Source organism: Muntiacus reevesi, chromosome 19 (genome assembly GCF_963930625.1).
Source record: "Muntiacus reevesi chromosome 19, mMunRee1.1, whole genome shotgun sequence".
Classification (NCBI taxonomy): Eukaryota; Metazoa; Chordata; class Mammalia; order Artiodactyla; family Cervidae; genus Muntiacus; species Muntiacus reevesi.
Window position 1 is genome coordinate 3,374,437 of NC_089267.1, and position 11,396 is coordinate 3,385,832.

General features: G+C 35.7%; 1 pseudogene; it reads right to left on the minus strand.

The window, feature by feature from the left end:
- Positions 1-1,100: 1,100 nt before the first annotated feature.
- On the minus strand, positions 1,101-1,613 carry LOC136150942 (protein Abitram pseudogene; annotated as a pseudogene).
- Positions 1,614-11,396: the final 9,783 nt, after the last annotated feature.

The window sequence follows — 11,396 nt, forward strand, 5'->3', positions numbered from 1 at the left end:
ATAATTTATTTTTTAGTCACACATTTATACTTAGGCCAGTAACATAGATGAGTGATAAATGATGCATTAACTATATGAAATTTGTTCTTGTGTTTTTGAAGTCAAGAAATATTCAGATTTAAATTTATACATCTTTAAAGCATAAAATTTTCACCTGAATAATTCATGAGCAGTAGCACTGAGACTATTAAAAAAAAAAAAAACTACAGTACAATTTTAAAAAGTAACTTCCTAAAAAATTTGCAAGGTTATGTAGGCAAGGAAAAGATAAACTCAAGATAATATTTCAGGATTTATAAAACTAACAGTTCATTTGAAAATGTCAAGCATGTGCTGAAATGAATCACAATGGGAAAATGTTAGTAACATAAGTAAGTATCAAGGTTAAAGACTCCACAACTTTGAAACTTAAAAAAATTAATTGATAGATAATTTAATCAATCAATTAATGTATTAATCAATTTCCCAGCACTAAACAAACCTGTTTCTGGGAAAAATCTAAATGTATAAAGATTTCTAAGAAAATTAAGTGAAATTTAAAAGTAGGAAAGCAATCATCATATTTTTACTTTGGTTTGCTTTGATATATATGCATATATGTATGCATATTATGTATATATATATATATACATATATGCATGTATATATCATTTATTGGTAACAAGTGTTTTATTATTTCATCCTGATTCCAACTTTTTGTTGTTTCTTTGTTCAAAAGGTAGTATTTACTAGTGGGTAAATTATCTACTAGTGGGTAAATTACTAGTGGATGATGGGTAAATTATTTTTACTTTCTGTCTTTTCAAATTTTCCTCAACATGTATTTTTCTTTTGTTCCATTTATAATCAGAAAAATATCTCTCACTTGCCAGTTGTCAGAGTAAAGCAAGAAAACAGATCTGGGAGGTTGAAGACAAAATGGAATCAAGGATTGCTATGTAAGACAAAGAAGGAAAACTAGGTTAGCTTTTAAGAGCGGGTCTCCCTGCAGATGGTCAGGTGTGAAGAATGCTTCACCCATGTTTGTTCTCCCTTAGCGCACTGACTGTTAGGCCAGGTTGGGATGAGGAGGCTTTTTACTCCATCTCAGTCCTCGCTCCTCACGAGGTAGATGCTGTGGCTTTGATGACTTCATACTGCTTTTGTGTCAGTAACCCTTCTGTTATGCTTTTACCGTCTTCAAATTTGGGCAACACAATTGAAAAGTAGCCTTCAGTGGATGGCTTCTCTTGAAGAATAGGTGGTTTATGGAGAATATTTTCCCTCATTTCCACCTCACTTCCACTTCACTAACACAGTTAGATATGGTATATTCTTCTTCATCTGAGCAGTAAATCTGACAAAGAGGTGCAAGTTCTGTTAGAACCTGTGCCTCTGGCTTAAATTTCCCAGACTTTGTTTTGAAGTTTGCACAGATTTGATAAGAAATGCTTTTCATTGTTTATCCACATTGAAGAACTGGGTGAGACCCTGCAACGTGATGACACGTATTCGGCTCCAGTGCTATTGTATGCAGTGGGCCTCCCCCGGCTTTCTTTGACATCCGTCTTGGACCAGCAAGTAAAGTGACAATCTTTACACAGCGGCTCAGCAGGCTGAGGCTCGGTTGTCATGGCGACCTGGGGTGAGGCAAACCCCGCCCTCCTGGACCTGACACTTCCTTTTGTTTCCAGGGGGGATTCCTGGTGGCTCAGAAGGTAAAGCGTCTGCCTGCAATGCGGGAGACCTGGGTTTGATCCCTGGGTCAGGAAGATCCCCTGGAGAAGGAAACAGCAACCCACTCCAGTACTCTTGCCTGGAAAATTCCATGGATGGAGGAGCCTGGTGGGCTATAGTCCACGGGGCCGCAAAAAGTCGACATGACTGAGTGACTTCACTCTTTCTGTTTCCAACTTTACATAAACTGTTAATAGTCTTTCTTCAGGAAATCAATTTCTAAAAATAATGAATATGGAAAAATTGAAAGAAAAAACAAACCATAAAATTATTCAGTGTGTATTAGAGGCACTTATTTTGTTAAGCAAAGATCCTATCAAACCTGTGTCCTACTTGCAAGTGAAAGTGGGTATATTTTTGTCATGTTGTTGTGAGATGTCAATGTAATGAGACATGTACAAACAAATGCATTCATTTCAATTACTCATAGCAATTTCATTACTCATTGGAATTTTCTTCCATACAGAACTACAAAAGAACTAAAAGCATTTGATTATTCATTGCTAACAAAACCTAGAATAAGTATAATCATGTAGAAATATCCAGTTTTGGTGATACACAAAGCCCTGCTTTAAAATAAGCCGGCAAACTGCTGCAAGCTTTTATTATTTTTTTTCCATTTATTTTTATTAGTTGGAGGCTAATTACTTTACAATATTGTAGTGGATTTTTGCCATACATTGACATGAATCAGTCATGGATTTACATGTGTTCCCCATACCGATCCCCCCTCCAGCCGCCCTCTCCATTCCATCCCTCTGGGTCTTCCCAGTGCACCAGCCCTGAGCACTTGTCTCATGCATCCAACCTGGGCTGGTGATCTGTTTCACCCTTGATAGTATACTTGTTTCAATGCTGTTCTCTCAGAACATCCCACCTCGCCTTCTCCCACAGAGTCCAAAAGTCTGTTCTGTACATCTGTGTCTCTTTTTCTGTTTTGCATATAGGGTTATCATTACCATCTTTTTAAATTCCGTATATGTGTGTTAGTATACTGTATTGATGCTTATCTTTCCGGCTTACTTCACTCTGTATAATGGGCTACAGTTTCATCCATCTCATTAGAACTGATTCAAATGCATGGCTGAGTAATATTCCATTGTGTATATGTACCACAGCTTCCTATCCATTCGTCCACTGATGGGCATCTAGGTTGCTTCCATGTCCTGGCGATTATAAACAGTGCTGCGATGAACATTGAGGTGCTACAAGCTTTTAAAAAATAAGTGGAGAAACTATTTTCAATTCTTTGCATGATGGTAAGTGTTTAAAAGCTATACAATCCAAACTAATTTTCAACCATAGGGAAGAGTTTTGTTTTACTTTTAGGATTTTAGATACATCATACTGTTGAAGGTAAGTTTTCCCTCCTTTTATCTGAGTCTCGACTTCTAAGATAATTAGAGTCTCAGCAAATCTATTAAATAATTGCAATGGAGACCAAGAGCGAGTGTACATATTAGCAGAATAGAAAGTTTTGTCAAATTATTTATTCCCTATGAGGAATACCATAGAAGAGAAGACCTCATTTTCCAACAGTAATAATTCAAAAAGTACACTTACTTCCTCCATCCTTTTCTTCACTCTTTTCTTCCTCAACACTGCTTTCCTTTTTTCCTTAATTATATTTCTATGATGGATATATGCTTGTGTAAGTTTGAGGTTTTATGTAATCCTTTAACATTATGAAATTAAGGAAGTTATGTTGGAATTGAAACTTTGTTTGAGGCATAGACCTCAAAAATAGCCCCTTTCTGATTTTCCTTCTCTTTTTTCTTCTTCTCCTTCCCTTCCTCCTCCTTTTACTTTACATCCTCCTCCTTCTTTCTCCTTCTTCCCCTTCTTCTCCTTCATCCTTGTCATCTCTCTTAAGACTTGAGACATAGTTAAAAAAATAAATAGAACTGTAGCAATTATGATTTACACAATGCTAAAGAAAACGTGACATGGCTTCTGAGGGGCATTTTTCCTAGTACCATTTTGATTTTTAAAATGAGGTTCTATAAAAATTATAGTAAAATCTGAAGTCACACGTGTGATAATTACTATTGGAGAAGTATTGAGATTGGAAAAAAATGTGGATTTTTAAGTACGAAGATAATGAGATAAAATTAGGAAAGAATAATAGGGATTGTAAAAACTTGTTTTTCAGCATTTGAGTTTAGATTTCACTTTTCAAAAGGGGCACTAAATAAATGCAATGAGATTTGGGAGGATTCATGCATATGTAGTGACAACTCATGAGAAATTGCAAAAGGTGACCACTTAGCCCAGCTTACCCAGTGTAATGCTTGTTAATACCAGTTGTCCTACAAATTTGTCTTTGTTTAATTTGCTTTAGTGTTTATTGCTTTCAAGAATGTTCTTATATGTATGCTCTTCCCATGGACCAACATGGAGCACCACTGGGAAGATAAAGAAAGAAGACAATATCTAAGATCAACACAAGGATTGCACCATTATTCTATAATTAAAAGGATTATCTAAAAAGCATGGAAAATAAAATATTCAATTTGCATACACTGGAAATTAAGCATTTTTAAATTTAGTAAACACTTTTGAAGTCTAACTACAGTGTTGTTTGGCTCTTACAATTTATTTTTTCCTTTGAAGTTGTGATATAAATTTAATGTCTGGTTATTGTTCAAAGAAACCTACCTATTCAGGTATTTTTATTTTTTAAAGATAAATGTTTTCAGAGAAGCAGAGACTAGAATTGTCATTGTCAGGCACTTGGGTACAAGGGAAAATGAGGAGGTAATAATCCAAAGATAGAGAGTTTTAGTCATGCAGGAGGAATAATTGCTAGAGATCTATTGTACATCATAGCCCCTGGAGTAAACAACCCTATACTATCTAACTAAAATTTTGCCAAGGATGCTGTATTCTTATCACCAAGAAATGGATTTAAAAAAGAGGTTAGAGGGGCCTTTTATGGGTGATATGTTTATGACATTGATTGCTTGATAGTTTCATCTCTGTACTTATCTCTAGACACATCAAGTTTTATGGATGGATTTTTGTGTGCTATTCAAACCTCAGTAAAGTAATTTTAAAAAGAGAGATAATATTTGCACTTAGACTAACTAAAATATCCCTATCCTTACATAATCTTAATTTCTAGATTGAGAAGATTGCCTTTGAGTAATCAGCAGTGTTGAGACTCAGGTAAGCTTAATTCTAAATACCACTGAGTTTATACTCTAAAGTTAGCCTATCTGACTTGGAATCTCAGTTCCAATATTGACTTATTTCTTAAACTTCTGCAGATTGATGAACTTCTACAGAAAGATGTTAACTCATAGTTAGATAAGTCGTTGGTTGCTATGAAATTAAATTAAAAAAAAACTGTGTAAAGCTTTTAGACATTAATCATTTATCTATATTTTGTTCTCTTATGTCAGTTTGGGAATATAAAGAATAAAATAAGCATACCCTACTCTCAACGTATTTTTAATCTCAGAAAGAAATACTTACATGAGAAAATTGATAATGAAGTATAAAATTTGCTATAATGACTAAAATTCACTAAATTATATGACAGGAAAATTCCTTAAACTCCCTGGTAAAGTCTGAGAAGATTTCAAATTGAAGGAGAATTAAAGGTGAAATCTGAAAGGTTAGAAGGAATTGAAATAGCAGACAAAATAACACGATCAAAATCTACACTTTAAAGAAAAGTTACTTTTCTTCAGTGATACTGGAGTGTTGCTGGAATAAACATCCTCTTCAAAGGTAAAGGGGGCTTCACTGATGGCTCAGGGATAAAGAATTTTCCTGCAGTGCAGGAGTCACAGGAGACAGAAGTTCAGTCCCTGAGTTGGGAAGATTAATGTGGCATGGCAGCCCACTCCAGTGTTCATGCTGGGAATACCATGGACAGAGGGTCCTGGCAGGCTAGGGTCCACAGGGTCACAAAAAAACTGGGGCATGGCTGAAACTACTTAGCTACATGCACACATGCAAAGGCAAAGGAGTGAGCCAGCTGCTTAGAAATAAGTATATGTTCTGCTCCTTGGAAGATGGGACAACACTGAGGAGTTTTCACTGAAAGAGTTATGTGTGTATTTTTTAAATATCATCTTCATAAAAGTGTTAAGTATAAACTGGAAAATGAGAAGATAAAATTCATGGTATTCATCATTTTTTTGGTGAGATTTTGTGACAAATAATTTTAGAGTAGCGTTAATTATATTTCCTGAAAATTTCAGAAGATATATAGCTAACAAGGAATGGTATTAGACCACGATTCTGTACTTTTAAAGACAGTTCTCTTGTTTTATTTTTTTTTCTATCACTTCATAAAATCACTTCAATTTAAATATTATAAGAAATATTATTTAAAAGAGTCTTCTCCAACACCACAGTTCAAAAGAAGCAATTCTTCGGTGCTCAGCTTTCTTTATAGTCCAACTCTCACATCCATATGTGACTACTGGAAAAACCATAGCCTTGACTAGATGGCAAAATAATGTCTCTGATTTTTAATATGCTGTCTAGGTTGGTCATAACTTTCCTTCCAAGGAGTAAGTGTCTTTTAATTTCGTGGCTGCAATCACCATCTGCAGTGATTTTGGAGCCCAAAAAAAATAAAGTCTGCCACTGTTTCCAGTTTCCCCATTTATTTGACATGAAGTGATGGGACCATATGCCATGACCTTAGCTTTCTGAATGTTGAGCTTTAAGTCAACTTTTTCACTCTTCTCTTTCACTTTCATCAAGAAGCTCTTCAGTTCTTCACTTTCTGCCATAAGGGTGGTGTCTCTTGACAAAATTCTGTTAGTGTGTGCCATGCTTCATTCTATACTCCAAAGCTAAATTTACCTGTTACTCCAGGTGTTTCTTGACTTCCTACATTTGCATTCCAGTCCCCTATAATGAAAAGAACATCTTTTTTGGGTATTAGTTCTAAAAGGTCTTGTAGGTCATCATAAGGAGATGAGTCCTGAGTGTTCACTGGAAGGACTGATGCTGAAACTGAAACTCCAATACTTTGGCCACCTGATGTGAAGAGTTGACTCATTGGAAAAGACTCTGATGCTGGGAGGGATTGGGGGCAGGAGGAGAAGGGGAGACAGAGGATGAGATGGCTGGATGACATCACCGACTCGATGGACCTGAGTTTGAGCAAACTCCAGGAGTTGGTGATGGACAGGGAGGCCTGGCGTGCTGCAATTCATGGGGTCGCAAAAAGTTGGACACGACTGAGTCGACTGAGTCGAACTGAACTGAACTGAATATACATGTTTCAATGCTATTCTCTCAAATCATCCCACCTTTGCCTTCTCCCACAGAGTCCAAAAGTCTGTTCTTTATACTTGTGTCTCTTTTGTTGGAAGACATATTTTAGATATGACTACATTTAAATCCATAGCTTCTGAATATAGTGCTTTATCCCTTCCTAATGTTGGTGGGTCACACACAATCATTTAAAAGCTTTAAAAGAAAAATCCTGAGATGCCTCACAGAAGGAGAAATCCTGCATTCATACTGCTTGAAAACTCAGAGTTCCCTCATTACCTGTCCCATACATCTCCAGCCTACTATATTCAGCCAGCTATATACTGACCAAGATACACATGCATACACACACACTCACACACACACACACACACACACATATGCATACATACATAAAAGTGTTATTTGCTCAGTTATGTCTGACTCTGTGACCCCATGGACTGTAGTTCCTCAGGCTCCTCTGTCCGTGGAATTCTCCAAGCAAGTATACTAGAGTGGTAACCATTTCCTTCTCAAGGGGATCTCCCCAATCCAGGAATTGAATCTGAGTCTCCTGAATTGTGGGCATATTCTTTGCCATTGACCCACTAGGAAAGCAACACATATGTAAATATTTATATAAAAATTATTATTATATTATTATTTACTTGTGGAAATTTTTACCAAATTAAATTATATTAGATGACTTCAAAATTTATATCTTAAAGTTTGAATGAAACATTTCATAAATTGTTTTAATACTATCTCTTAATAATTGTCTTAATACTGTCTATTTAATACTCTCTACTAACATTTAAAGAAGCCATAGTAATATTAAATTTACACTACAAATATATCCCATTCAACAATTTGAAAAAGCAAAATGTATTGATTTAATATCTATTTATTTTCTCCAAATAAAAATTGAGTTTCTATTCATATTTAAAAGTATGAAAATTATCCATTTATTGCATGCATTCTATTTAACTTATAATGCTAGGGATGTCAAATTATTACTTTAACAGTAATGAAAGAAAGTTCTCTGAGATCTGATAAATGTGCTGACCTAAAACTGTGAACTGGCATATTCATGAATAAAGTATATTATTGATATGTGGAAAGTGTAAATGGTGTTCTACCCAAGGTTTGGGGAAAAACAAATGAATTGCCTTCTGAGCAGTTAGTATAAATGTATCATGTCCTAGGTTAGCATGGAGCTATGGGATCACTTTAAAGATGCCTTCCTAGACTGTCAGATCCAGCTTTAATTTCATAAGGGCAAAGTGGTCGCATCTGGAGAAAGACTGAATGGAGTGGAAATGGGGATCCTTGAGAAGGAAGCAGAAAAGAAGCCAGAAAGGCAAAAAGTAAATTGCTTAAAATTGCAAAACTAATGAGTGACGAAATAAGAGTTTCTATCCAGTTATGTCCGACTTCAGAGCGCATACTCAACTACACGGTAAATTAATATTTCCCTTTTTTGCATTCTAAATTAAATAAGTACAGTTATGATCATAATTCAGGTGTACATTTCTTTTTCACAGGAAGAGTATGTGTGTTATATGATGATGCCATTCTATTTCTTGTTTTTAAATAGGAAGATGACACAAATTTATAATTTAATCTTCAATTATATTTGATTTCTGAACAGCTTTCCAGAATAGGTTAAGTGTAAAGCCAAAAGATGAACACAGTCTGATTCTTTATCACAAATTTAGTAAGTACTTCTTTAATCTTCCATATCAGAAAATGTACTTGGTTAGAATGAGTATGACCTGGAAAATGGGACCCATCATGGTATGAGTTCAAATCAGTTTTCTGGGAGCACAAAGAAGCTGATCAACTCTTAAAGGTGATGATGCCATTCTTGTCTGAAAAATCCCATGGATTGAGGAGGCTGGTAGGATACAGCTCATGAGGTTGCAAAGAGTCAGACACAGCTGGGCGACTTCACTTTTTCTAAGTTCTCTTTAAGCCAAACCCAATATTATCGCCCGAATCATAATTAAATAATCCCTTTTTCTTTTGTTTATTCAAAGATAAGGATTGGTTCTTCAGCATTATTTTCAAGAAGACCTTCACAAATGTTTTTATTACATTTTAAGAATTTCCATTTGGAACACATAAATTTTTTGTGAAATGGTATGCTATTATTTTCACTTTTTGAATCTCATTATATAGAGACAGAATTTAAATAACACATGTACTTTTATCAGTTGGGAAAGAGAGTAGCCGAAATATTTAAATTTGATTAGATTGCCTCTTTCAAGGATTTATGGACACCAATGAAAATTTCATATATTCCAAGAAATGAAGTGCACATGCTTTTTATTGAAATTATTAAGTGATTAGCCTCACACCAACTTAGAAAACACATGGAGAACAGTGAGCACTTTGCATGCTGATTTTTACAGCAAGAACCTGGCAGAAATCTAAGGACGTGGGTCACATAATGTGAAAATGTAAGTCTGAAATTGCTGAGGGCAAGCCTAACTTGCTCAACAACACTCCTATGGGACTCTCCACCAGGAATATTTCCCTTCCTTTGTCGATATCTTCTTCTCTCTCTCTTTTTTCTTTGCCTAATTAACTTAGTACTTCTTTAAATTGAAGTATATAAAAGAATGAAATAATATCATTTGAAGCAACATAAATGCACCAGAGATTATCATTCTTAGATTCTAAGTGAAATAAGTCATAAAGAGAAAGGCAAATGACATATAAAATCATTTAGATGTGGAATCTAAAACATGACATAAGCGAACTTATCTATGAAATAAAAACAGATTCACAGACAGAGACAGCTTACTTGGGATTACTGAGGGAGGGGATGGGGGAGGCAGGGGAGGGAAGGATTGTGAGTTTGGGAATAGCAGATGCAAACTACGATATATAAATTGAATATACCACAGAGTCATAACTGAATAGTACAGAGAACTTTATTCAATGTCTTAAGATAAACTTAGTATTGTTTTAGGACAGCAGTAGAAGTGGAAATTGGAACCGAGTTTCTCAATATAGTTTTTTATTTTTTTTTAATATGATAACTCTATATTTCTTCAATCACTCCAAATGACAGTTTTGGTGTCAAGTTGTGAATTTTCACTGATAACAGGGGACCTGTGGTTGTTCTGTGGCCTCACAAACATTATTATCCAGTTGGTTATAATGCACAAAATCTTACAAATTCGCCCTTTTGTTATATATATATATATATATAGGCTGCTGCAACATAGAAGTTTCCTCATTTGAGTGTTTTACATCTTAAACATTGAGTACAGTTTATCATTACTAATTATAAAACAGTTTTACTGAAAATTATATCAAGACTGTGACTTTTTCATTTCTAAATAGACATAAAGTGATCTAAACATCTCTTTAGTTTACAGTTCAGCTCAATTCAGTTTCTCAGTTGAGACTGACTCTTTGCAAACCCTTGGACTGCAGCACACTAGGCTTCCCTGTCCCTCATCAACTCCCAGAGCTTGCTCAAACTCACGTCCATCGAGTCAGTGATGCCATCCAACGATCTCATACTCTGTCTTCCACTTCTCCTCCTGCCTTCCATCTTTCCCAGCATCAGGGTCTTTTCAAATGAGCCAGTTCTTCACATCAGGTGGCCAAAATGTTGGAGTTTCAGCGTCAACATCAGTTCTTCCAAAGAACACCCAGGACTGATCTCATTTAGGATGGACTGGTTGGGAATCCTTGCAGTCCAAGCGACTCTCAAGAGTCTTCTCCAACACCACAGTTCAAAAGCATCAATTCTTTGGTGCTCAGCTTTCTTTATAGTCCAACTCTCACATACACACATGACTACTGGAAAAATCACAGCTTTTAGTAGATGGAACTTTGTTAGCAAAGTAGTCTCTGCCTTTTAATATTCTGTCTAGGATGATCATAACGTTTCTTCCACGGAGCAAGTATCTTTTAATTTCATGGCTGCAGTCATCATCTGCAGTGATTTTGGAGCCCCCCAAAAGTAAAGTCTCTCACTGTTTCCATTGTTTCCCCACCTATTTGCCATGAAGTGATGGGGCCAGATGCCATGATCTTTGTTTTCTGAATGTTGAGCTTTAAACCAATTTTTTAACTCTCCTTTTTCACTTTTGTCAAGAGGCTCTTTAATTCTTCTTTGGTTTCTGCCATAAGGGTGGTTATTGATATTTCTGCATACCTGAATTTATTGATATTTCTCCCAGCAATCTTGATTCCGGCTTGTGCTTCATCCAGCCCAGCATTTCGCATGATGTACTCTGCATATAAGTTAAATAAGCAGGGTGATGATATACAGCCTTGATGTACTCCCTTCCCAATTTGGAACCAGTCTGTTGTTTCATGTCCAGTTCTAACTTTTGCTTCTTCACCTGCATACAGATTTCTCAGAAGGTATATCAGGTGGTCTGGCATTACCATCTTCTTAAGAATTTTCCACAGTTGGTTTTGATTAACAGAGCCAA